The sequence below is a fragment of the Chlorocebus sabaeus genome, chromosome 17, assembly GCF_047675955.1.
Source record: "Chlorocebus sabaeus isolate Y175 chromosome 17, mChlSab1.0.hap1, whole genome shotgun sequence".
Lineage (NCBI taxonomy): Eukaryota > Metazoa > Chordata > Mammalia > Primates > Cercopithecidae > Chlorocebus > Chlorocebus sabaeus.
The window spans coordinates 18608776-18636285 of record NC_132920.1 but is presented as its reverse complement, the minus strand read 5'-3'; the positions used below and the strand labels follow the sequence as shown (position 1 = coordinate 18636285).

General features: G+C 40.4%; 1 long non-coding RNA gene across 11 annotated transcripts in view; it reads right to left on the bottom strand.

The window, feature by feature from the left end:
* The window catches only part of LOC119626796 (uncharacterized), a 201514-nt gene that overhangs the window by 119315 nt on the left and 54689 nt on the right, over positions 1-27510 (bottom strand). Inside the window, exon 2 of one of the 11 annotated variants that reach the window (XR_012089058.1) lies at positions 16061-16175. The exons of the other annotated variants lie outside the window; for them this stretch is intronic. This is a non-coding gene — a long non-coding RNA (uncharacterized lncRNA). The remainder of the gene's footprint in view (positions 1-16060; positions 16176-27510) is intronic. 11 annotated transcript variants of the gene reach the window in all.

The following is a 27510-nucleotide window of genomic DNA, read 5'->3' as shown; positions in this document are numbered from 1 at the left end:
ATTCTGTTAATGTGATGTATCACATTTATTGACTAACATATGTTGAACCATCCTTGCATCCCAGGGATAAATCCCACTTGATCATGGTGAATCATCCTTTTAATATGACATTTCTGGTTGTTTTTATGAAGCCCTTCAGGAAGAGAATCTCTCTTATTATTCACTGTTTAAGTTTTAGAATGATACAAGCTCAGAATTTCAGGCATCACCTCATGCAGAGGTATTTTCCTGAAAATGAAACCAAGTAAGTGAAAGCCAAGAGATAGAAGAAAAAGATAAGACGTGGTTTGATATCCGGATATCATTTGATCCTGATGTCAGGTCTACTTTTGTTTTTTTCAGTTACATAAGTCAATCAATTTCCCTTTTCTCTTAAGTCAATATGAATCATTTCCAACCAAAAGAGTTCTGACTAATAGAGCCTGTCTCAGTCTTATCCTTCCTAAGGAGCATCACAGTTTCTCCAATTATTCTTTAAGTGGCAAGTATTCCTAGATATTCACCATCTCAATCATCTCATCTCTTGACTTGCTCCACTGGAAATGAGCTTCATGGACTATGTTATCCAGACCTAAATATAAAATGTCCTCTGAGCAGTACAATAAATATTGACCTTACTAATCTGGATAAAATAATTATACCACTGCAGCTCAATAGTCCATGAATAATATTGTGACGGTTAATTTATGTGTCAACTTGCCTAAGATATAGTGCCCAGCTGTTTGGTCAAATCCCAGCCTAGATGCCGCTGTGAAGGGTAGACTTTGAGTGAAGCCAATTACGTTCCATATTGTGGGTGGGTTTCATTCAATCAGTTGAAAGTCTTAAAAGAAAAGACTGAGGTCCCCAAAAGAGGAAGGATATCTGCCTCCAGACTGCCTGCAGTCTCAAGACTGCAATATTGACTCCCGCCAGAATTTCCAGTCAGCCTGATTTAATCCTTGACAATCCTGTGAGTCAATTCGTGTGTGTGTGTGTGTGTGTGTGTGTACAGGTGTGTGTATATGTGTGTCACCTATTGATTCTGTTTTTCTCTGGAGAATCCTGACTCATACAAAATAAAAATAGGTCATATTTTTATGCTCCTCGCTTGGAGCTCTCAGGCAATGGAGGCATTCAGTTCTTTTACTTCCATGAAGATTCCCCATCTGATACTTGCTCAATTCATTGTTTTAAACTGAGCTTGTTATACTTTACATGCATGCCCACTACCATGATTTCCATCAATCGAGATATTTTTGAACAAGTTTTCTTCATCTAGTATATTCACTAAGGTTTCCAGGTTGGGGCTTATACATATTTGATAAGAAAGCTTTGATCTCTTTATCCTAGTAATTAGAAAAATGTTCATTAAACTATAGCTCATATTGGAGCCCTGTTGAGCACACTTGAGGCTCCCATCAATCTGCATGCCATTGTGTGAGTTACTTAGCCAGTTGTTAATCCACCTAACAGGATTATCACTCAGCCCATACTTCTCCATCTTGCCTGCAAGAATATGATAAAACTTTCCAATGAATGCCCTGCAGAAATAAAATAGTTTATGTTCACAAAATTTCTCCTATTTTCAGCCTAATAACTCATGCAAAAACAGTTACTTTAACATAAATTGTTGTTTAAAGATGGATTCTGGCGGCCGGGCGCGGTGGCTCAAGCCTGTAATCCCAGCACTTTGGGAGGCCGAGACGGGCGGATCACGAGGTCAGGAGATCGAGACCATCCTGGCTAACACGGTGAAACCCCGTCTCTACTAAAAAATACAAAAAACTAGCCGGGCGTGGTGGCGGCGCCTGTGGTCCCAGCTACTCGGGAGGCTGAGGCAGGAGAATGGCGTAAACCCGGGAGGCGGAGCTTGCAGTGAGCTGAGATCCGGTCACTGCACTCCAGCCTGGGCGACAGAGCCAGACTCCGTCTCAAAAAAAAAAAAAAAAAAAAAAAAAAGATGGATTCTGGCCCTAACTCATCAGTGTTTGCTCTTGCAAAGCCAATTCACCAATTCATAAACAATTCACCTAGAATTTTGCCACAATGCCATCAAATTATTGTCTTATTGAGCTTAGATCTCATGTTTTTATGTGATTTTAAAAATGTTCTTCCTTAAAGATTAGAAATTCTTTCCTTAATTACATCTACAATTTTTTACTTTAGTTAATTAATTTTAAATTGACAATACAATTGTATATATTTACTGTATACAATATGATGTTTTGAAGTACATGTATGCATAGTGGAATAGTTAACTCTAGCTTACAAACATATCCAATACCTCACATAGTTATCATTTTTGTGGTGAGAGCACCTAAAACCCACTCTCTTAGCATTTTTCGAGAATATAATAAATCATGATTAGCTGTAGTCACCATGCTGTACAATAGATCTCTTGTATCTAACTGTAATTTTGTAGCCTTTGACCTGCAACTCTCCAACCTCTTCCCAACTGTCCCAGCCTCTGGTGATCACCATTCTACTCTCTACTTCTATGCAATCAACTTTTTTAGATTCCACATATGAGTGAGATCATGAGGTATTTGTCTTGTTCTGCCTGGCTTATTTCATTTAACATAATGTCTTCCAGGTTTATCCATGTTGTCACAAATTACAGGATTTCCTTCTTTTTGTGGCAGGACAGTATTCCATTGTGTATATATACCACATTTTCTTTATCCATTCATCTACTGATGGACAGTTAGGTTGATTCTCTCTCTTGGTTATTGTGAATTCTGCTGCAATGAACATGGATGTGTAGATATCTCTTCAACATATTGATTTCACTTATTTTCATATTTTTTCACTACCTTACAAAGTACTTGATCAAAGAACAGTTTCTCTCATTTGAAGAAGCAACATGCTTCTCACCTTCTTGAGCTTCAATTCTTTTTCACTCATGTTAGTTTCAATCTTTCCAGTGAAAATGTTTTTCTTCTTCATAGAGAAGATAGAGATAAAACTGGGTGAAGTAAAATAACAAGACAAAAGTATTGTCTATAATAAATAAAATAGACAAATGACTTTTGTCTTTGTTCTATTAAAAAGTACATAAAATTTTATATTCAAACCATCAAAACTTCCAAAAGATAAATGGAAAAAGACATGAATAAATAATTCATGAAAGAGGCAATAGATCTGGATTACAGAACATGGAAAAGGCTATAACTTCATAATATTCCAATATTATGGAAGCTTTGTCTATCAAATTAGCAAAGCCTTTTTCTAAACATAATATACAATGCTGATGGTAAAGTTATTGCCTATCTATTCACATATGCATACATCATGTGATGACAGATATTGACAACAGAAATATAACATGCCCCTACTCTTTTGCAAACCTATGTATCAATATTCACAGCATCCCAAAGAAATGTTTAAAATGCAGGAACATATCTAGTTACAAAGACTTTTATTGTAGATTTACCCATAATTAAGAATAGATAGCAACTATATAATTACAAACTAAAATATTAAATAAATTATGGCTCATCATTATAGTAGAATGCTATGCAGTCACTGAAATAATAATTACTAAGAATTTGCTATGATAGATTAAATTATAATTTTTGTTTAAAAAAGAAAATGTACATATTCCATATAGTAATCACTATGTAATAAAATCAGCAAAACTCTTCACTGAAAAAAAAGGTCAAATACACCAAAACTATTATGGTTGCAAAAGACTAGATGATATTCCTTCTGCCTTCTGCTTTTCTATATTTTCTAAAATTTCTTATAAAGAGTCTGAATGACTTTTATAAATGAAAGAATAGCAATAGGTTTTATTTTTGAAATGGGGTTGAGCAGTTCTTTTTCTTCAAAATCAACAGAGTTTGGACATCTTTTTTGTAATAGCCATTTAGATAGTCAAGAAAAATCATGAAACTAATTACATTTTCAGATTCTCTATTCTAAATATGTGAGGGAGGGAGATACTGGTTATTTGAAAATGACATGATCTGTAAGACCAAAAACAAAACAAAACAAAACAAAACAAAGCCTTCCTCCTGTCTACTTCCCCTACCAAAAAAAAAAAAAAAAAACTTCCTAGTTGTGTTCTGCCACCAGTTCTTCGCAGCCACACATAAAGACATTGTAATTACTCCTCAAAAGGTTAGCACTCAAGATTTTCCGTTATGAATTAGTGATTAAGCCATAGCTAGCTGATAGCAGAGTCTTCAGCTTGCAAGACTGATCAATTTTGTTGGGGGCAGGACACAGAAGAAGATAAGGTACCACACGTAAAGCAACCAATCTCTTCACTTCTGAAATGCATCCCTGTGAGTTCTGAACACAGAATTCATGTGAATGCAGTACATGTCAATACACACTTAACACTTTGTATTCCTTTTATTCAAATCATGCTCTCAGGATTAATGCCATTCTGCGCTTAGCAGGAATGAGCCAAGCTATTTTGACTTGGGGTTTATAATACATTCAAGGTATCCTTGAGTATTCCTACAGTTATCCAATTATAAAAAGGCATGAGCTGTTCAATATTTTTAAATGTAGAAATCCATGTTATGAGGTAAGAACAAAAGCAATTTCTATATGGAAGGAAAAGAGAAACTCAGATTGCACTGTGATCTCAACATCTGATATTTATTAATAAAAGTATTATACATTGACAGTGAGATGACTAAAGCCCAGATGCCACACTTCTAGAAACTAAGGCAATTTTCCAGATCCTATCTGTAGGGCTAGATAAGGGCTGTAAGAGGAAGAGGTATATGAGAAGAGGCAAGGTATATGAGAGGCAAGTTAGCACAGAGGGGATTTCTCTGAAAGATATCTGAGAGGACTATAAGCCAAGGAAGTAAAATGAGGATGGAAGACAGGAAAAGCTAACTTGCATGGAACTGGCCAATGAGTCAAAGAAAAAGTGACTGATGGACAGCATGGTCTGGAAAGCAAAGTGAGGCACAGAGCTTAGAGGTGGTAATGTGGAAGACTCCAGGAAAGGTAGCACATTCATTCAATTTCTTCCATAATATAGAGGGATTTCTCTTTTATTCCCTAAAGACTTCAACTGGGCTTAGGAGAAATAACTGAAATGCATGACCCACATGTTAAAGAACTATTCATTACATTTCATCTTTCAGTGATTGAGTGATAAGTGACTGTTAACTTGCATTTTAATCAAAGGAATAAAGGATGAACTTTAAACCTATGAATTGCCTGAGCCAGTGTAAATATTTTTACTACTATCTCTTCTCCAATACTACCCAATTCTTCATGATCTTTCTCCTATGGGACCCTGCCCCCAGACTCCACTCTGCTTCCCACTGTGAATGACAACCTCTAATGAAGGGTTTTGCTAATGCCAGAATTAGTACAGCTGAGAGTGTAGTTTTAGTGTAGTTCTCAAATTATGCCTAATTCGAGAATTTTGGACAAATCGGTATCTTGGAACACAGTTGTCTTAGTCTGCTCAGGCTGCTGTAATAAAATACCAGAGGTTGAATAGCTTGTAAACAGCAGCAATTTGTTTCTTACAGCCCTGGAGGCTGGGAAATCCAAGATCAAGGTGCCAACAGATTCAATGTCTGGTGAGGGACCATTTTCTGATTCATAGATGGTGTCTTCTAATTGTGTCCTCACATGGTAGAAGGGGAAAAAAGCTCCCTTGGGCCTCTTTTATAAGAGCATCAATCCCATTCATGAAGCCTCTGCCCTCATGATCTAATCACCCCCTAAATGTCCCATCTCCCAGCACCATCACCTTGGGGGGTTTATGGTTTCAACATATAAATTTGGAGGAGTTCACAACATTTAGACGATGGCAACAGTCATCAGATTTAAATGCCCTAGACGCAAGACACACTGCTTTGAGTAACTCAAAATTTAATTCTAAGTCTGTGTTGATTGTGTGATTTTTCTATTACAAATATATAGAATTATCTGGGTAAGATTATTTTCTTCTCACAGTGTTTTTCATGCCCTAAAATGTCTTTTTTGTACAGATTTATTAGAAAGAAATGTAAATATTATGCTCACCAATAATGGGGCAATCCAACAACATATGTGTGTAAATGTAATGCAATGGGAAGTAAAATAGCATTACCTATGGGGTATTCTTGCCTTTAAAATGCTTATCTTGAATCTAATCACGGGGAAACAATCAGACAAACACAAATTCAACCAGACAACTGGGCCTAACTCTTCAAAAATGTGTTATAAAAGACCCTTAAAAAGCTGACAGGAGAATTATTCCAGATTAACAGAAACTAAACAAATCTGACAACTAAAAGTAAGGTGTGATCCCTACTCATATCACTAAATTGAAAAAGAAAAACTAAAGGATTTATATGAAGAGCTAAAAACTCAGAATAGAAATTAAATATTATCTAATAATAACAATGTATCAATGCTAAAAATCTTGGTTGTGATCATTTATTTTGCTTATGGAGAAGAAAATGCCTTTGTTCTTAGAAGACACATGTTGAACTATATAAAGGTGATGGCTGCAACTTCCTTTCAAATAGGTTAGAGAAAAAGGAAAAAGAAAGTGTAAAAAAGATATGCATATATATATACACAAACATGTATACATATGTATACATATGGAGAGAAACAAATGTGGCAAAATGTTAGCAATTAATCTAGAGTATACTGGTATACTGCTGATCATAATTTGTACCATTCTTTGTTTTTCTATGTTTTTAATTTTCAAAATCAGGTTGGCTAAAAGACATGCAAACAAATACATGATGCAGTGTTGTAATAGGGAAAGGTTAGGGTGTCCAAAGTCTGAATTTTGCACATGGCTCTGACAAACATATTTTGATGACCCTGGGCAGGTAGCCTAAGTTCTTAGGGCTTAGGTTACCACTCATGGCAGAAGGTGAAGGGTAGCCAATGTGTGCAGAGATCACATGGTAAGAAAAGAAGCAAGAGGCAGGGGGAGATGCCAGGGTTTTTTTTTTTTTTAACAACCAGCTCTCATGAGAATTAATAGAGTGAGAACTCACTCACTTCCCCTCCCTCAGGGAGGGCATTAATCTGTTCATGAGGGATCCATCCCCATGACCCAGACATTGCTGATAGTCTGACTATATGTCCCTGCCCAAATCTCATGTCGAATTGTAATCCCCAGTATTGGAGATGGGGCTTGGTGGGAGGTGATAGAATCATGGAGGTGGATTTCTCATGAATGGGAATGGTTTAGCACCCTTCGCCCCTGTTGTTGCTGTCCTCTTGAAAGCCAGTGACTTCTTTCAAAATCTGCTTGTTTTTAAAAGTGTGTGGTACCTTGCTTTCTCTCTCTCTCTCTCTCTCTCTCTCTCTCTCTTGCTTCTTCCTAATCCCACCATGTGAGACAGCTGCTGCCCCTTAGCCTTCCACTATGATTATAAACTTTCTGAGGCCTCACCAGAAGCAGATACCACTGTTATGCTTCCTGTACAACCTGCAAAACCATTAGCCAATTAAACCTCTTTTCTTATAAATTACCCACTCTCAAGTATTTCTTTATAGCAATGCAAGAATGGCCTAACTCAAAAAACTTGGAACCAGGAGTGAGGCATTGCTATAAAGATACCTAAAAATGTGGAAGTAACTTTGGAACTGAGTAACAGGCAGAAGTTGGAAGAGTTTGGAGAACTCAACAGAAGACAACAAGATGAGAAAAAGTTTCAAACTTCTTAGAGAATGATTAAATGGTTGTGACCAAAATGCTGATAGTGATTTGACCAAAATGTTGATAGTGATACAGATAGTGAAGTCCAGGCTGATGAGGTCTCAGATAGAAATGAGGAACTTATCGGGAACTGGAGCAAAAGTCACTTTTGTTATGCCTTACGAAGTAACTTGGCTGAATTGTGTCTATGCCTTAGGGATCTGTGGAAGTTGGAGCTTGAGAAGTTTCTAAGCAGCAGTGGTGGCCTGGCTTCTTCTAACAGTCTGTGTGAAGATGTGGAAGCAAAGGAATGGCTTGAAGTTGGAACTTGTATTTAAAAGGGAAGCACAGCATAAAAGCTTGGAAAATGTGCAGCCTGCTCATGTGGCAAAGAATGAAAAGCTTTTTGCAGAGAGGAATCCAAGCAGGCTGTGGAGCAACCACTTACTAGCAAGATTTGCATAACCAAAAAGAAGCCATATGCTAACAGAAAAGACAATCAGAGAAAGGTCTCAAAGGCATTTTAGAGACCTTCATGTCATGCCTCCCATCATAAGCCCAGAAGCTTAGAAGGGAAGAATGGTTTTGTGGGCCAGACCCCTGAGCCTGCTGCCTTGTGCAGCCTCAAGACACTGCTCCATGCTTCCTGGCCACAGAGTCTCTGCCTAGATTTCAGAGGATATATGGAAAAGCTTTGGTGTCCAGGCAGAAGCCTGTTGCAGGGGAAGAGCCCTCACAGAGGAACTCTACAAGGGCAATGTGGTATGGAAATGTGGGATTGGAACTCCCACACAGAGTCCCCACTTGGGCACTGCCTAGTAGAGCTGTGAGAAGGCCACCATCCTCCAGACCCCAGAATGGTAGACCCACCAACGGCTTGCACCCTACACCTAGAAAATCTGCAGACACCCAACACCGTGAGAGCAGTTGCAGGGGCTGAACCCTGCAAAGCCACAGGAGAAGAGCTGCCTAAAGCCTTGAGAGCTCACTCTTCACACTAGTGTGCCCTGGACGTGGGACATGGAATCAAAGGAGATTACTTTGGAGCTTTAAGATTTAATGATTGCCCTGCTGGGTCTTAAACTTGAGTGGGGCCTGTAGCCCCTTTCTTTTGGCTGATTTTTTTCCTTTTGAAAAGGGAATGTTTACCCAATGCCTAGACCCTCATTGTATCTTGGAAGTAAATAACTTGTATTTTATTTTACATGCTCATAGGTGGAAGGGACTTGCCTTGTCTCAGATGAGACAGTGGACTTTGGACTTTAAAAATAATGCTGTAATGAGTTAAGACGTGGGGGGACTGTTAAGAAGGGATGACTGTACTTTACAATGGGAGAAACAAGAGATTTTGGAGGATCAGGGCAGAATGATATAATTTGGATATTTGTCCCTACCCAAATATCACACTGAATTGTAATCCCCAAGATGGGAGGTGAGGCCTGGTGGGAGGTGATTGAATCATGGGGGTGGGTTTCTATGAGTGGTTTAGCAACATCTCTTTGATACTATCCTTGAAAAAGTCAGTGACTTCATGCAAGATCTGGTTGTTTAAAAGTGTGTGGCACTTCTCTCTCTCTCTCTCTCTCTCTTGCACCTTCCTGTTCCCACCATGTGAGACATCTGCACGCCCTTCGCCTTCCACCATGATTATAGGCGTCTTGAGGCCTCCCCAGAAGCCGATACCAGTGTTGTGCTTCCTGTGTAGCCTGCAGAACTGTGAGCCAATTAAACCTCTTTTCTTATAAAATTACCTAGTCTCAGGTATTCCACTATATCAATGCCAGGAACAGCCTAACACAAAATCCCATTAGGCCCCAAACTCCAACTTCACCTGATGGACATTTTCCAAGATCACAGAAAAGTTTCTAAGACCATTAAGAAGTAAATCAATTTAACCAATACATTTGAGCTTTAAAATAAAAATAAAACACAGCAAAAGAAGAAGCTTCCAAATTAAAAGCTTGGAAATATATATTTCCAATAATATATTTGTGATTTCTATTTATTTAGAAAATGCAAGAGGGTAACATAAACTCTCTGCCAAAAAAACATTTAAATAAAAAAACTCTTAGTATTTAGCTATATCTAACTATAGGATTTTGTTAATTCTGATTTTTTGGCCATGGCCATGAATTATCCTTAAAAACAACTTAAGATATTAAAAAGAAAATAAACTCTCTACATAAAAGAGATTTATTATTTCCCTCTGCTTGATGTGAAAAAATCCTCTAGGACTCTCATAAACTGAGTTGATAAATATATTGACATCCATAAAATAATTCTGTATCTGGAATTTTCTAGAACATGAGAAACTATGATAAATTACATGAAAGTGTAGTCATTCTTTCCACCAACAGGTTGATTTCTGCTTGCTTTTCGCTATTCCTGGTGACCTGTGCTGGAGCTGTTATGAACCCACTAAAGCACAGGAAAAAAAAAAGTTTGAGTTCCAACCTGTGGATACTTGACCTAACAAGATAAATGGCCATAGCAGAATAAAGTATTACTCTATGCACTTGCTCTCCATTGAGGGAACTGAAGCTCACCTTCTCTCTCAATCTCACCTTATCACTTCTTCCCCTCAATTTTTTTCACCTCTACAATGGCTAGCAAAACAAACAAAAAGCATAAAAAGATTTTTCCCTATCCACATTGACAGCATGTCCTTAGCAACATTTCAAATGCAATCTAAATGAGGATTTTTTAATTTACTTTACCATTGTGACTATTCACTTATGCTGGCACTGAGCACTCTCACTCAGAAGTAAGGCTTAACAAGGCAGCTTTCTATCTGAGCTCCTACCTCTCCATTTGAGCTGACATGGGATCCAGAATCTCGCCCGGAAAAATCAAGAACAGTCCACCCAACCAGGTACTCAACAACATTCAGAGTTTTAGTAAAACAAAAGGATGTGTCACAAGCCATACACTGAAATAAAACCCACGTGCACACACTAATGTAAAACCACTAATAGGGAGTATACAGGGTTTCCTAACTTCAATATCCACTTCCTCCTCATCTAGCAAATTGTCTCTCCTCTTCTCCACCTGGGATTCTTCCAGGCAGTGCTGACCCTCTTCCTGTCTCTTGAATAGCTTCAGCATGCTCATCCCTACGAATTGCCCTAAAAGCTTGGGTTTTTCATCCACAAAGGCTAATACTCACTTTAAATCCTGAATCAGTATTATTGATTTATCTAGGATGCTTTTCTCCCACCAATTAGCTGTGCAAAATGTGCAAAATGTTAGCAGTTACTTTTACTTATTAACAGGAATGACTGCCAGATGCCGCAGCCACTCACACACTTTTTTGCATGTACTATGTAGATTCACCTGTCCAGCATAATCAATATTCCGCAAGGCGTGACAATGAGAAGAGCATTTCTAAACCCCTTTTCTTGAGAAACATAATTTCTTACTTGACCATCATTGAATAATATTATGAAAGTCTCTGCATAATATTCCCTGAAGAGCAGCAACAGTCTGGGAGTATCACTTGCAAGTATCACCTAATATATATGGGCTACACTGGCATGCACCCCCACCCCAGGCTGCTGCATAACCCATTTTTTTTGCATGTAGGCTGTCTGACATGCCCCTGCATCTCAACCATCCTCTTACTCTCGTGAGCTTTTTTCCCTCTTCCTCTGGCCCTCCTCCCACCAGCTCAGGTACTGTAAGTTTGATAGGAAGAGATGACTGACCGCTGCTTTAGAGATATGTCTAAGGCACTAATATGACTCTAAGACCACCAAAACATTCAGTTCAAGTTCTTCCCTACTCCTTAAAACTTTCCATAAAATACATCACTCTGCTCTACACAGGAGAACACTTGAGTGCATCTTGTGTAAGTCATCATTCTCATATCACTTCAATATAAAAGGCAAGAAAATTACACAGTGTCTTCCCACTGTCCACCAGCAACCTCTGGCATACCTCAAACATAAGTATAACGTAATGCCCCAAATACAGATGTTATTCAAGAAAGAACAAACCAGCCAGGCAAGGTGGCTCATGCCTGTAATCCCAGCACTTTGGAGGCCAAGGTGGAAGGATCACAAGGTCAAGAGATCAAGATAATCCTGGCCAACATGGTGAAACTCCCTCTCTACTAAAAATACAAAAATTATCTGGGCATGGTGGCACATGCCTGTAGCCCCAGCTACTTGGGAGCCTGAGGGAGGTGGAGGTTGCAGTGAGCCGAGATTGCACTACTGCACTCCAGCCTGGCGACAGAGCGAGACTCGGAAGGAAGGAAGAAAGGAAGGAAGGAAGAAAGGCAGGAAGGCAGGAAGGCAGGAAGGCAGGAAGGAAGGCAGGCAGGCAGGAAGGAAGGCAGGCAGGCAGGCAGGAAGGAAAGAAGGAAGGAGGGAGGGAGGAAGGGAGGGAGGGAGGGAAGGAGGGAAGGAAGGAAGGGAGGAAGGAAGAAAGGGAGGGAGGGAGGGAAGAAGGAAGGAAGGAGGGGAGAAAGGAAAGGAAAGGCAGAAAGAAAGAGAAAGAAAAAGAAGGAAGGAAAGAAGGAAGGAAGGAAGAAAGGAAGGAAGGAGGGAAGGAGGGAGGGAGGAAGGAAGGAAGGGAAGGAGGAAGGAAGGAAGGGAGGGAGGAAGGAAGGAAGGGGCGAACCTAGGAAGCTTTCCTATGGTACACAGCTGGTTACAATAAAGGAGCTAACACAAAGGGTGTGGCCCCATGGACAGGAAAAGAGCTACAATTCAAAAGAGAAACCTTGTCTAGAGCAGTATTTAGCAGCTGAGAATCGCAATAGTTCATGTAAACAAAATAGCTGGAACAGTTTGGAAAATAAGCAGTAACTACAATCAATTGCCAAACCAATAGACATGTGGTTCTGACAAACTGCCTCTTTTAGACAGCCAGAGCAGAAATCCAAGTCAAAGCCAAGGGGTAGTTTAAGCAAAGCCAGAGCAGAGGTCACGGCTGGGTTGCAACAGTATCATTATACCTACACGGTTTTTACATGATGCAGCACGTTCTCAACTTTTTTCATTTCATACGGACTTGAAAGAAACAAACCATCTATTTTTAATCAATATTTTGATAAGCTATATTAAATAATCACTCTCGCTTAAAGGCCACAGCCAAGTCTCATTAGCTGCTGTGTTTTCCCTTCGATTTTTGTTGGCTTGCTGGATTGCTTGACAATTTTCACTAAACTTAGGTTAAGAAGAGAGAAACAGGCCGAACTTTTAAATCAGATGAAAACCTTTTGCTCCTATTCTTTTAGAGCTTTCTTTCTGAAGTTGTGTTTCCTGACTTAAAATAAGGTCACGAATGAAGATACCCATCGTTATTTTAAAAATAATAATAATTGGTTGTTAAGAAGTAAAAAGCACAAAGCCTGTATTTTATTTCTGTATCTCTCCCTCCAACTCAATGGCTATTAAAGGGCAATGATAGTCCCACGGAAACAGGAGCTCTTTTAACTGCACAAGAAAATACATTTTAAAACCTAAACAAGCTAGCTGCATCCATATCTTTGTTTGGCAACCTGAGTATTCTCTTCACTTAGCCCTGTTCATAGCAACACACAAAGGACCACTCCGCAACCAGGGATAATAGCTGATCCCATAATCTGGCACTAACACTTAGAAAGATTAATTACCCTATTAAAATCTTAGACATTACTAAGAAAATCTTTGTATAAACCTTTTGACTCACAATAAATGCAGCCTCCTTGGTGCCTTCAGTTTGTTACACAATAAAGGTCCTCGCCCTCCCTTACTTGTTCACCATTATTTCCAACATCTTTAGGAATATCCGGATACACATACACAAAAGTGCACTCACACTGGCACACCTACACTGAGCCACAGAGAACCAAGGCTGCTTCTCAGTACAAAGGTATAAAGTGGAAGTGTGGTTGGAACAGATAAAGTAAAAACTCCTCCCGTCTATAAATTGGCTGCTACACAGATTAGGTGGCAGGAAAAAAACACTCTGTGATTCAAAGACTGCTGCTGTGTCAGAAACCTGAGGTACCTAAGAAGATTCAGGTTGTAATCCCCACACAAATTATATGCCCAGTATACAGAATGATGAAGAGGGTTAAATTCTTCATGCTTGGTATCAAAGTTGCCCTTTAGAGTATAAGACTAGTGATTAGACTTTAAGGACACCCCAATATTTGTTTTATTTCCACACTCACTGTCAGCCTACCATGATTTCCTCTCTCCTCCATGGCTGCTTTGTTCTCAGACGTCTTACCACATTTGCAAGGAGAACCCATTGAAAGCAGAAGGCCAAGCACACAGGTTATAATTCATTTATGGTCCAAACAAAATATTTAGCCACCTTCACTTTCTCCTTGCCAATTGCAACATTTCACTATGTCATCAAACAACCCTGATCAGGTAATATCCTGAGAACAATTTTCTGGAACATTATTGATAGTGCATTGGTTGAAATCCCAGCTCTACCATGTATTAGCTATGTGAGCCCAGGCAAGTTATCTGCTAGCCCTCACAAACTCCGTCTATAAGACAGTGATGAGCGTTTATACCAAACACATAAGGAAGTGGCGGGATGATGTGAGAGGCAGCATGGAAAGTACTTGGGACAGCACCTAACATGTAATGAGTGATCAGAAAGTGTTCACTATGGGTGTGATTATCATGGTTGCTAACCACTCCCAGAGTGATTGCAGAATAATAAAGAGGATGTTGTCCAAGCAAGGAGACATTTTAAGATTAACCAGTCTCTTATACTTTAGAGCCAGTAAGAAAGCAAAGTTCTGACAAAGTTAGCGATGAGGACACACACAAATGCTAACATTCAGTTTTGTTCACAAAACTGATGGAACTAGAAAGACCCCAAAACACACTTCACTTATCTTATCCTACCATCCCCACCTTCCAATAGTGGGTTCACTTTATCTATTTCTCCTTATACCATTTTCAGCTCTAGTTTCACCAATCATCTCAAAGAAACACAAAGAGAAAAGACTTTTCTATTTAAAAAACACACACAAGTGAGAGAAATTCACAGATGTAAATTTCAGGAGAGCCCAAAACTGCTCCAGCAGTACTAGAGGATTCTTTGCAGCTTCAGGTTAGTATAGAGAAAATTGGTCTTTTTCAGAATTGGCAAAGAAAATACAAAATCATAAATGGTATAAATAATACGAGCATGAGAAATTTCTTTGGAGGCAATGAAGTTACACTAAAATCTAAAAAAGAATACCTTGACTCTCAGGTAACAATTGTCTTCCACTCATTGCTCTCACACAGAGGAGTCAAGAGCTATCTATCTGGGGAGATTCTGGATGAATGTGAAACTGCAAAGGCACAAGTTCCAAAACACATTACGGTAGACCCAGATCCCTCATAAAACATTTCTCTCTGAGTCAACAGAGAGCTGAAATTAGTGTTTTACCCTGTTCAGAGCAAGTAAATTCAATCTATTTCTTATGTATATGGGAATCTTACTCTTAAAGGAAGAAAATTTCCAAGTGATTAAAGTAAGATTTAGTAAGGAGGTAATCTGGATGATGGAAATTCTTCGTGCACAACGGTGTAAATGTGGGTGTCATTGCAAAATTCGTGTGTTAAAATCGAATCCCCAGTGTGTTGGTATTAAAAGCTTAGGCCTTTGGGAGGTGCCCTCATGAATAGGATGAGTACCCTTATAAAAGAGGCCTGAAAGAGCTTGTCTGCCCCTTCCAACATGCAAGGACACAGTAAGAAAGTGTCATTTAGGAAAAAAAAAAAAAAAAGTAAGTATTATTTAGGAAACAGAGAATGACCTTCACTAAACACCATATCTACTGACATCTTGATTTTGGACTTCACAGATCAAAGAACTGTGAGCAATAAATGTCTGTCATTTATAATATGAAGCCTAAGGTATTCTGTTGTAGCAGCCCAAATGCACTATGACAGTGACTTTCTTCAGTTCTACATTTCTTGATTTCTCAGCAGTTGCTATTTACCAGTCTCAGATACGCAGAAACTGTTAGCTCAGAAATTACAAGAACAGGAATGTGTGCACCAGAGGTTTCCTCCAAAACCAGAAGAGAAATGAGATTTCAGCAATATGTGAGTCAGAGGGGAACTCAACAACGAAGTCATTTCTGAAATGTACACCATTCTCTGAAAGATGTCCACATCATCACTTTTTTGAAATATATTTATACAAATAGGCTAGAGTCCCAAACTTTAATTCCAAATAAACAGCACCTTGTCACAAAGCCAGGCTCTACCCAAGGTGATCAGTTGCTTGTCAAAAATCTGATTAAGAAATCTGTAGAAAGCATACATAGAAACCAGGAAAGATGGTTGGCCTCTGATTACTCCCCTTTGTTGGTTTGTTTTCAACTCACAGATCTGAAGCCAGCCCTGTTCATGGGAAGTTCTCCATTTTAAATGCATCAAAATCTATCATTAGTACCCTCAAATGTCTTCAGTCAGAAGGGCAAAGTGCCTGTATCTTGCCTACCTGAAACCATATGCAGTCCTTTCCAAAAAGCAGGTTTGGGCAATCCCAGAAAGAAAGAATTTTGAATATCCAGACTTCCTCCTTATGGGTCTTCCTTTACCTCTGAAGATTTCCCCTTTAAACATAAGAATCATGGTAAACAATCAGGGAACATTTTCTTATCCTGACTTTGAAGAAAGCTTTACAATCTCCCTGAATCCTTCAGCCTTCTGGAAATCTCCCAATGCTAGCTATACGAAATCTGTAAAAATCCACCTCTAACATGTTCACTCATTTTTGAGTCATTAAATCACAGACGTATAGGACAAGAAGGGACCTTCAAGAACATATGATATGATGAATGGAAAATCCGTCTTTTTATTTGCCCACAGCAATCAACTGGTAATGGCTTCCTGGCCTGCAGTCTAGAGTCACATTACAAGCAGCAGGAAAGTGAGATGATATCTATTAGCCATGCCTTCCATGGCCACCGGTGGGTGAACTAGCAACTGACTTGCACTTACTTGCCATCTCAGATTCAACAGTTTCATTTCAAATAAAAGAAAAGAACACTGAGACCAAAAGATCAAGGGACTTTTTCAAGATCATGCTGCTATTAGTGGCAGGACTTTCAACTCTGAATCTAGTGGATTCTAGTGATTGTTCCACTACACTTAGTTACTTATCCATCATTTGCTTCTTTGATTTTTTAGTACTGAAAACTGTAGCACAAAGTGAGCATCAATGTGCACTGTCCAGTTTGACAGGCAAATCCTCAAAGTTTTGAAATCTGTATGACAATCTTTCTATGAAGTTTTGAAAAATCCCATGATAATAATGTACTCAATAATGCTTCCAAAGTGGCAGACATACTTCTATATGTCATATAAATTATGTAATCCTCTAAACATTGCCGTTTTACAGATGAGGTAACTAAAACATGGAGCTTACCGACATTTACCAGAAGAAGAGCCAGTAAGTATGAGAACCAGGTTCGAATGCAGACTAGATCCACAGTCCATTTATATAACTACTCTACTAAACCACCTCTCTAGCTTCAGGGCAGAAGTTTACATTGTACACATAAAAATTGCTGGTATTCAATTAAAATACGAAGCTTGACCAAAGACAACACCATAACAGGTTTCCTTCCCATGGGTACCATCTGTGGTTTTTTATATACCCTGCATCTCTCCAATCAGTGACTTCTACAGTATTTTTCAACTCTGGCAAACCATTCCTAGTCAAGGCATAACTTCTTGACCTAGCCCAGGATAGACAAATTGTGCATGGAACAGCCTTGGCTTATCACCACCAGTTTCTTCCCGCACTCTCCCACAGAGAGAACAGTGCCCTTGCTTCTAGAACCACTGCTGCCAATTTTATTCCTGTCTGCAGGAAGAAAGAGTAGAGACAGGAGGGAAGATCATGGAACTAAAGATACTAAAACAGAGTCATCATAACAGAAGCAAAGCAACAGCTGCTGACATTTTCAGGGCCAACTCCAACTATGACTCCCATCCACTCTCTTCACTCAAAGCTTCAGTAGCCGTGAATACCAACTCTGTGCCAGGCAATGTATTAGGTAGAAAGGACAAAATGATGACTAAGCTACTGCCCCTGCACTCAAAGATATGACATACTAGAGCAGATGACAGACACATAAGAAGATAGAAAACAATGAGTCAAGTACAGAGCTGGGTGCATTCACAAAGTACCATATGGGAGTGCACAGGAAAAGTACCTAAATCTGCATAGTCTTAGGGAGTGAGGGGCCAGGACGAAGCAGAGTTTGTCTCCATCAGCCTATATGATTTTACCTTAAGGCTATGTCCAGTTCAGATGTTAAGCTGGAGGGAAATATGGAAGAGCCACCTAAAAAGCAGGTTGGCTCAGTGTTCCCCATTGCTGCAGATGCTCTGCATGAGTTCCTCTAGATCTAAGTGCTGAGCCCACCTCGTCCTGTCCCTCTCTATGGAGATCAGACTCTTAAATTGAAAGAGCACAGTCTTTTGAGTCAGAAAAGTCTAAATTTAAACTTCTGTACAAGTCTTTACTTGCTATTGATGCTGAGTGAGTTATTTAACCTTCCTCAGCCTCAGGTCTTTACTAAAAAAACAAAATTCTTATTTTAAGAATTATTATAAAGACTAATGAGATAATCACTTTTTAAAATGATGAACAGTAACTGACAAATAGGGGTGCTAAGTAAATGTTACTTTCCTGCCTTTCTTATTCCTCCCTAATCTCCTTCAGCTATTGGGGTTTCCGTGGGTTCAAGACAGCAGAGGAATAAAATTGGGTCTGAGCAGAAGCACAGCTTCATCCTGCTAAGTCCCGTACAAGCTCAGGGCCATCTGACTTAGCATTCAAGATGTGGTCTGGCTGCTTCTAACAGCCTATGCTCAGATATGGGATAAAATAAATGATCTAAAGTTGGAAGTTATATTTAAAGGGGAAGCAGAGCCTACAATTGGAAAACTTGCAGCCTAGCTATGTGGAAAAGAAAAAGCATTATTGCCAGGGCAACTCAAGCAGGTCATGGAGCAATCACTTGTAAGAGAGATTTATTTAACTAAAAGGGAGCCAACTGTTAATATCCAAGACAATGGGGAAAAGACCTGGAAGACATTTCAGAGATCTAAGAGGCAGTCATGCTCAGTACAGTCCCAGAGGCCTAGCAGAACTGAATGATTTCAGAGGGCAGGCCCAGGTCCCCACTGCTCTACACAGCCTCAGGACACTGCTCCCCACATCCCAGTTGCTCCAGCTCCAGAAGCAGCTCAGAGGAGCTCAGGCCTATGCTCCACTACAAAGGGTGCAAGCCATAAGCCTTGATGGCTTCCATGTGGTGTTAAGCCTTCAGGTGCACAGACTGCAAGAGTGAAGGAGGCTTGGCAGTCTCCAGCTAGATTTTAGAGAATGTATGAGAAAGCATGGGTGGCCAGGGAGAAGCCTGTTGCAGGGGAAAAACTCTCACAGAGAAACACTGTAAGAGCAGTGCCAAGGGGAAGTGTGGGGTTGGAGCCCTCATATAGACTCCCCAACTGGGGCATTGCCTAGTGGAGCTGTGGAAAAGGGACTGCTGCCTTCCAGACCGCAGAATGGTAGATTCACCAACAGCTTGCAACCTCAGCATGGAAAAGTTACAGAGGCAGAGCTGCCCAAGGCCATGGGAGCCCACTCCTCAAACTACTGTGCCCTGGATATGGGACACGCAGTCAAAGGAGATTACTTTGGAGTTTCAGAGTTAATGACTGCCCGGCTGGGTTCTAGACTTGTGTGGGTACTGTAGACCCTTTCTTTTAGCCAATTTCTGCCTTTTGAAATGGGAATGTTTACCAAATGTCTGTACCCCCATTGTATCCTGGAAGTAAACAACTTGTTTTTTTATTTCACAGGCCCGTAGGTGCAAGGGGACTTGCCCGGTCTCAGATGAGACTTTGGACTCTGGACTTTTAAGTGATGCTGAAATGAGCTGAGGCCTTTGGGGAACTATTGGAAAAGGATGATGGTATTTTGGAATGTGAGAAGGAAGTGAGATCTGTGGGGCCAGGGACAGAATGATATCATCTGGATGTCGTCCCCACCAATCTCATGTGGAATTGTAATCCCCAGTATTGGAAGTGGGGCCAGGTGGGACGTGAGTGGATCATGGGAGCATATCCCTCATGAATGGCTTAGCCCATCTCCTTGGTGGTGAGTTATTGCAAGATCTGGTTGTTTATAAGTATGTGGTACCTCCCCTTCTCCCTTCTTTCTCTCTTGCTCCCTCTCTTGCCATGTGAGATGCCTGCTCCCCCTTCGCCTCCCTCCATGATTGTAAGCTTCCTGATGCCTCTCCAGAAGCAGATGCCAACACTATGCTTCCTGTAGAGCCTGCAGAATCATGAGCCAAGTAAACCTATTTTCTCTATAAATTACCCAGTCTCAGGTATTTTTTTATAGCAATGCAAGAACAGCCAACAGACCTCAAAATAATTCATAACCTACTTCAACTTGGCCTGTCCCCATCCTGATTGTCACTTTAACTAACCATGCGGTAAGACAATAAGATACTGACAGGTCATCCGGTAAAAGAACTTTCAGTCTGTTCTTCCAACTCAAAAATGCAAACATAACTACATCTTAAAAATTGAATTACTAGCAGATGGTGTCATTATAAGACAACAACAAACATTTGTCATTGTAAGTCTTCTCTGGGACACCACTGAATTTTTTCATCCTAGCTTGGAAAAGGTGAGTCCATGCTTTGTGAACCCAGACACTCATAGCAACAACTGACCTAAACTCAGATCCTGTGCTGATTACTTTACACGAATTATTGTATTTATTTAACAATTTTGAGTCATGCGGCATATTATTACGTCCATCTTACCTGTGACAAAAGCTAAAATTGAAGCCCTAAATAGCTAATTAATTTACCCAAGGTCACACGACCAGAAATGATGGAGCTGAGATTTGAACTATGGCATCTTGACAACTGAGTTTAACCACCAGACTACACAAGATTCTCTTTTCTGTTTTATAATCCTAGATCTTAGAGTTAGAATTTGTCTTTCCAGCAAATATTTATTGATCATACACTACATGTGAGTCACTGCCCTAGTACTGGCAATAACACAGAGAGAGCTCTGTTTTCATGGAGCTGACTTTCTATTTGGATCAACAGATAATAAAAAATCAAGCATATACTTAGTGAAAGGTCAGGCAGTGATAAATGCTATGAATAAAAATAAAGTGGGGTAAGGGGCTGTGGAGGGAAAGTGCTATATAGATAGGGCAGGAAGGTTGTCATTTAGTTCAATCCTATGTCTGCAGGTAGGACATGTATCATTATCCCCATCCAGTAGATTAGATAAGTGAGTGACTGAAAAGCTAAGTGACTTGCCCAACATCCCAGAGCTGGCAAGAACTAAAGTATAAACTAAAGCCAAACCTCCTACTCTCTACTCCTTTTTTAGTATGCCATATTTAGTTTGTCTAATAATACTTCAACCTGAAATTACACTTCCATAAATGTGCATTCTTAAGCTCAGATAATCCCTATGTACTCATTTTTCCTAGTTGGTCCCAATAAAATGAGATCATCTAATAAAAAACAGAGAACAGAGGGGGGAAAAAGACATTTAAAAAAAGAAAATCCTCTGAACTCATGAATAAGAAACTGAAGTGTCCAAAATGAGGTCTCTCACCATCACTTTTCAGTACCTTGATTAATAGCTGATAGCCAGGATGTGTTCCATTACCATACTCACGGATTTGGCTTTTACACTTGGAAATATCCCGGATCTGACACTTCAATTACTCAGGGAAAAATAAGAGTCCCAAAAATCACTACTAGCAGGCATAATATTCAATTCTGCTCTTTTATTTGTTTGAGTAATAAACAAATGGAATTTTGGTGACAAGTTGATTGCTGTGCCCTGTGCCATAAGATACGGGCATTCTAACTGGCTGAACTGCAATTATGTGGTTTTGATGTGACGAATATTAATCAGCTTAAACTCTCTGAAGACTTTTTGGAAAACATCACCCGGTAGGGAGAAATAAGCCCCATTCTTCTAACTGATTAAATGTCTTTACGGTTATTTTCTTCCCATGCCTACTTTTTAAAATATTGCCAGGAGAACAGATAATTGACAGTTGTAAGTCTCAACTACCAATTGTATCACTTAAACCAAGCAGAGAAAGACTAAACCTACGTGGACCTGATAAATGTCCAAACTTTGGACTGAGCTTTTCCTGAACTAGGCATTTGGTTAGCCAAAATCAATTAGTCAATTAACCTGAAAGTATTAACTATTAAATATTTGCTTTTGCAAAAGTGCAAATGTAACACAGATGTCAACTGGGGTGATTCTGCCTTTGAGATTCTGATCAACTTGTCTCAAACCTTATTCTAAATGCAGCAGGGAGCCCAGCAAGCCTCTCAGTATTTCTGGGGATTCTTGGGAGGCTTATGTTTTATATTGACATCTTTGGCTCCAATTCTATATCAAAATCTGAATGTCTCTCTTCTTGTGGTCATTTGCCTCTCTCTTTTTTTATGTCAGCTCATTCATGGGATGCAACATCTTCTTTTTTATTTTGCAAAAGGAATACTGACACATGGCCATGGCACACAACAGACTCTTTACTGAAAATTCTAGGTCACATTGGCTGAGGAGGTGGGATGGTTATTTACAATGTAGCACACATTAGCAGAAGAGAAATTCCTGCTCCTCTTCTTAAAAGTCTTGCAGCTGTCATATATCACCATCACTCTATCATGACTATAGAATTTTTGTCTTCTATTAAGACTCTCCATTGTTAACCATACCCACACCCCTAACCTCCTCCTCCTTCTCTCTCCTCTCTACTCCACTTGCTCCTATACTCCAAATGTCCCATCTGATTCTGACAGTCATTCAGGTAAGACTTTTCTCTTGCTTAGATCATCCTGGCTATAACAGTTTTCTTTACCCAACCAAAATGGTCAAGCCAAACAATAGCACTTTCCTACAAAAGACATTCTGTGGTCAGCTCTTAAAGCAAGAGGATTTTCTCCTCTCCACCTATGACCAGCTAATATTTCCTATCTTTTCAGAGGATGGAGGAAAGAGCAACTCCTGCCTTTGACCTGCCTTTGACCTGCAATCATAGCCTATGATGGTTCTCCTAACCCTTTCTTCAAATCCCTCAACCTGCTCCGCAATGCTAATGGCTCCACTTCACCAGCCATGGTATTTACATCTTAGTAAGGAACTGCTACCAATATGAATGGAAGAAAGGCTTATAAACCTCATTTGTTAAGCCCCCTGGCAGGCCTCCAATTCCTGGCAGATTATCTGCCTACAGAAGGCAATGAAAGTAAAAATATCCTCAGACCATATTTTTTTTAGAAACCATTTTCTAATAGTGGTATGTTCCTGATCATCTTGGTACTTAATGTCATATATTGAGAATTTTTGCATTCATAAATATTAGTAATGTCTATATATTAATCCACATGTATATACACTAGTTTACATAACTTCACCTGTTATTCAACACTTTGATATATAAATATCAAGTTAACACCATACTAAATCAACTGTTTGATCAGCTATGATAAAAATGTGTATACTCACATTTAAAATGTATGTACAAAGCCAGTTAAAGCACAACAGAACAACACAGTAATAATCACATAATTCTTTACATAATTTATTTAGCCTACATGGAAAACAGAGTTTTGAAGTTATAAGGAACTAAATTAGTCTGAGTGGTCTCTATGTGAATCTGGGGAACAGGGAGACATCCACCTCTAACTTCAATCCCATTCCTAGTAGTCAATGCCAAAACCATACTGGGCTAGTGTGGGGGTGGGGAGATTCTAATACCCAGAGGAAGAAAAACACTTTCCAGTGGTTAATGTCAACAGCACACCATCCAGGCTGCGTGGTTTCCATTCCACCTACTCAAAGGGCCATAAATGATTCCATGTGTGAACACATAGTAGCTGATTCATGGTGCACTGGGGCCAGCCATAAACTATATATATGTATATGGTGTTATTTACTCAATTAATTAATCTTTGTCCCCTGAATACACGATTCTAATTATTGTTTCCAAAGTGATACTCATTAAAGTGCCAACAGCCATTCTATTCTTGTCTTCTTTGAGATTCTTTGTTTGGATTATCATTTAAGAGAAAAACCAGCTGCCATGCAGCCAAACATATTGCAGTTAAACCATGCCCAGTTTGCCTAATACATCATCATTCTAATGATTCTGTAATTTTTAAAGCTGAAAGATACATGAAATGTTATAGCAGTGACAGCGCATTAAGATGAGGAGGTGGGATGGTTATTTACAATGTAGCACACACTAGCAGAAGAGAAATTCCTGCTCCTCTTCTTAAAAGTTCTGCATTAAAATGGTTCTTCTACCAAATTCCAAATTCCAATTCCACCTTCCTATCCAAAGCCCAAATCTCTCTTATGGCTACTGTGAATGTCATCAGGGTCTACGACACTCCCAGAAGTGTGGAAAAGAAACTTGAGTCCCCTTTTCTTCCAAATGTTCTGCAAAGGCTCAACTAAAAGTTCACAGTGAAATTGCAGTCTCTGATCGCAACATGTGAGAGATGCTGTCACTGGCTGCTTTCAAGGGGAATGGTTATTAGAGTCTCATTTGGTTTTATAAACTAAGTGAAAAGGATTTGTAAGGAATAAACAGAAAAGCCTGGGAAACAAAAGTTTCTTCCCTCAAAATATAAAGTGGCTTTTTATACAAAGAACTAGGATGTGGACATCTCAGCCTCCCAGCTTCACCACTTTTGTTCTATTATCTAGTGAAGCAACTGAAAAGGAGCCATAATCTAGAGCTAAATCCTGGATCCTGAAAAGACTGCATGAGAGTGACTGGCTTGATACATAGGAGCCTGAAGGTCCAACATACTGCAATGGGAAATAGTATGATTATGTAATGCATTGGAGCCGGAGGCTCAATAAAATGGGTGCTATGCTGAATAAAGTGGAGCAAGAAGCTATTAAATTCTTGGACTGCGCAGGGATTCTCCCCCAGCGAGCCCATTCTGAGCATCACCAGGTCACCTTGTCACATGTCAGCGCCACTGTAACCAATTGCCTGTCTCTCAAGGGGAACATGACTGGCCAACAAACGCATTGTGCCTTTTCTTCTTCCAGAAGTTTCCTTAGTATCAAAAGTCAGAAAACCTGGTAAAAGGCTTGCAGAGAACAACACTGCCTTATTGGAAGTCCCTGTAAGGGGTCAGTCTTAGTATTTTTCTGAGAGCCAAGCAAAACACAAGCAAATCAAAGCAAGGCATACATCCCTATCCACAGGTGCCCCCCTTCCCACTCACACGCATTTCACCCTGGTTCTGACACCCCTGGTTTATCTCTGAAGCCCCCAGCTAATTCTCATACTCCATTGGAAAGGTGGCCTAAGCATACTGTTTGTGTCACCATTCAAGAGACTTTTCACCCTTAAACCTGGGACTTTGTCCAGACAAACAAAGAAACAAAATCTCTCAGGTGAAGCATGAGGGCTGAGGAAGGGATTTATTTCTCCTTGATGACACGACTCCAGGAGATCACCTAAACAGTATCTTCAAATAATTAATTTCACAGTTCTTTCCTTTGATTTGATGATAATTCCACAGAAGTGTATTATTTTGTTGTTTGTTAACCTGGGTTCATTTCCCAGCCAACTCTTCGGAAGCCCCTCACCATCCTGTTGAATTCTCCCTGGAGCCTCCCATAAACAGAACTACTCAAAAGGCCTCCCTGGAAGCCTGCCATCCCCCTCTAGCCAGAGCGCCCGGAGGCAGACCTGCAGGCTGGGGCTGGTGCATCCTCTGGAGATGAGGCAGGAAGGGCTGGCCCCTTTTTTGGTGGCAGCTGTTTAAACCTTAGCAGGCAGCTGGCAGCAGCCCCCTGTGAAGCCTCGGCAAAGAACAATGATTCCAACATCCTCTTCAGCAGCCACCAACTCCATCTCACATCTCCTTCCGGCCCACACCACTCCTGTCACAGTGATTATGGAGGCAGCAGTTGTGCTGTAATTAGGATCCTCCTGGGCCAGCCAATCTCAGTGAGAGCAGGATGCCAGCTGCTCCATCGCCAGCAGCATCTCCTTGGCACCCCATCCTACTCGGCACTCTTCCTCTCTTCCAAACTCTATCCTGTCCTCTCGGCCACTGGAATCACCAGTCAGGCTGAGACCAAGCACACAACTTCTCCTCTGCCCCACATTTAAGGTTATTTCTTTTCCTGGCTCACTGAGAGCAACTCCAGCTCAAGACCAGGTAGAGAGCAATGGGGAGTCAAGTCATTCCAGGTAATCACTTTTTTGAAGGTGGGTTTCAGGGATGGCCTAAGCAGTTTTTGCTTCAATTCTCTATTTCTTGACTTTATTGTTCACATAGTTCACCTATTCCCCTGGCCTTCTGGACACTTTAAAAGTTCATGTTTCTCCCAACAATCATGATGCTGGGGTCTTTTCAACTCCAGGATCTTTGAATTCAGGGTGCAGAGATCACTCATGGATGGCATTGCCCATGGGACAGCCTTCCGTAGGCAGGCAGCCTCTGGGGATACACAGAGTCTCTCCCTCTGGTTTTGTATTCCTCCCTCTTCTCTTCCTAGGACTTTGAACGAACAATAGCCAGGAGATGCTGAAATGGCTCCTACAACTGTTTCCAGGTGAAAATGAGCGAGCCTACCTGGCATGTGAGCAATTCTCCTTCTCCATTCTCTGATTCCTGGGACCAGAATGAAAATGCAGTGATAAAAGCTGACTCTCCTATGGCAAACCAGCAGGCCCACAGCCTAGCAAAGCAGATTGATCTAACTGCGCTGCCCAAGACCCACGAAATCTTAGTGCCAAGAAGTCTGTTTTCTTACTACCCCCACTTCCATTTTCTCTTCTCATCATTTGTCAAACTTGCCCAAATATAACATTTCTACATTACAAGGGATAGTGGGTATTTTTAATTCCCATAACCCTCCCTATGGCTCAAAATAAAGGCATTGTAAGAAAGCGGTTCCACATTTGGGCAATGCTTTCCTACTCCCTCTGGCGGACCCACCCAGCTCCATGATTGCCCCATGCCAGGAAGAAAGACAGATGATGGGAGAGAAAACACAGGGACATCAGTGAGGTCTGTGTGACCCACAGTACTGACCAGAGGGAAGGGTGGAGCAATAGGATTTTCAAAGGCCCCCTCCCCTCTCCGGCTTTTCACTTTAATGATCTTTGAGGTGCCTGAGGCAACACTTTCATCCTGGATAGATACAGCAAAGGAGTCTTTGGGAAGCGGAGAAACAGGAAAGGGCTTAAAGAAAGGGCTTGTTGTATTTAAGAAACGGTCATTCTAATAGCTTGCTGCCTGCAGGCTCTGCCATCCCTTCTCTCACTGGGAGGAAACTCCCAGCGCTTACCAGTGGGCAGAGGAGCAGTTCCCAGACATTGTGGATCAGAACAGATGACACATGAGACGTCGGCAGAGCAGCAGATGAGGGGTCATCCCAACCCTGGGCACAGGTTAATTGGTGTGTGGCGAATTGGTAGTATTGGTAGAGAAGCCTGGAGAGTTTATCAAGTCCAGAAAAGATAGACAGGACCAATGACTACATCAGTACGTGGCCAGTCAGCCAGAGTGGAGGCATGTCTGAGACCTGTCCTTGGGAACAGGAGGCTGAAGAAATAGCTCAGACTCCTATAAAAGTAGACCGGGAGAACCCCATCCCAGTCCAGAGCGATGTGATTTATACACCTGCAAAGGCTGAGAGAAGGAAACGTGTTGCAGAAGGCATTTTCCTTCTTTGGTTTTTTGGTTTGGTTTTGTTTGTTTGTTTCTGGTTTTTGGGGTTTTTTTGTTTGTTTGTTTGAGTTTTGCTATTTTTGCCCAGGCTATAGTGCAATGGCATGATCTCAACTCAGCTCACTGCAACCTCCATCTCCCGGGTTCAGGTAATTCT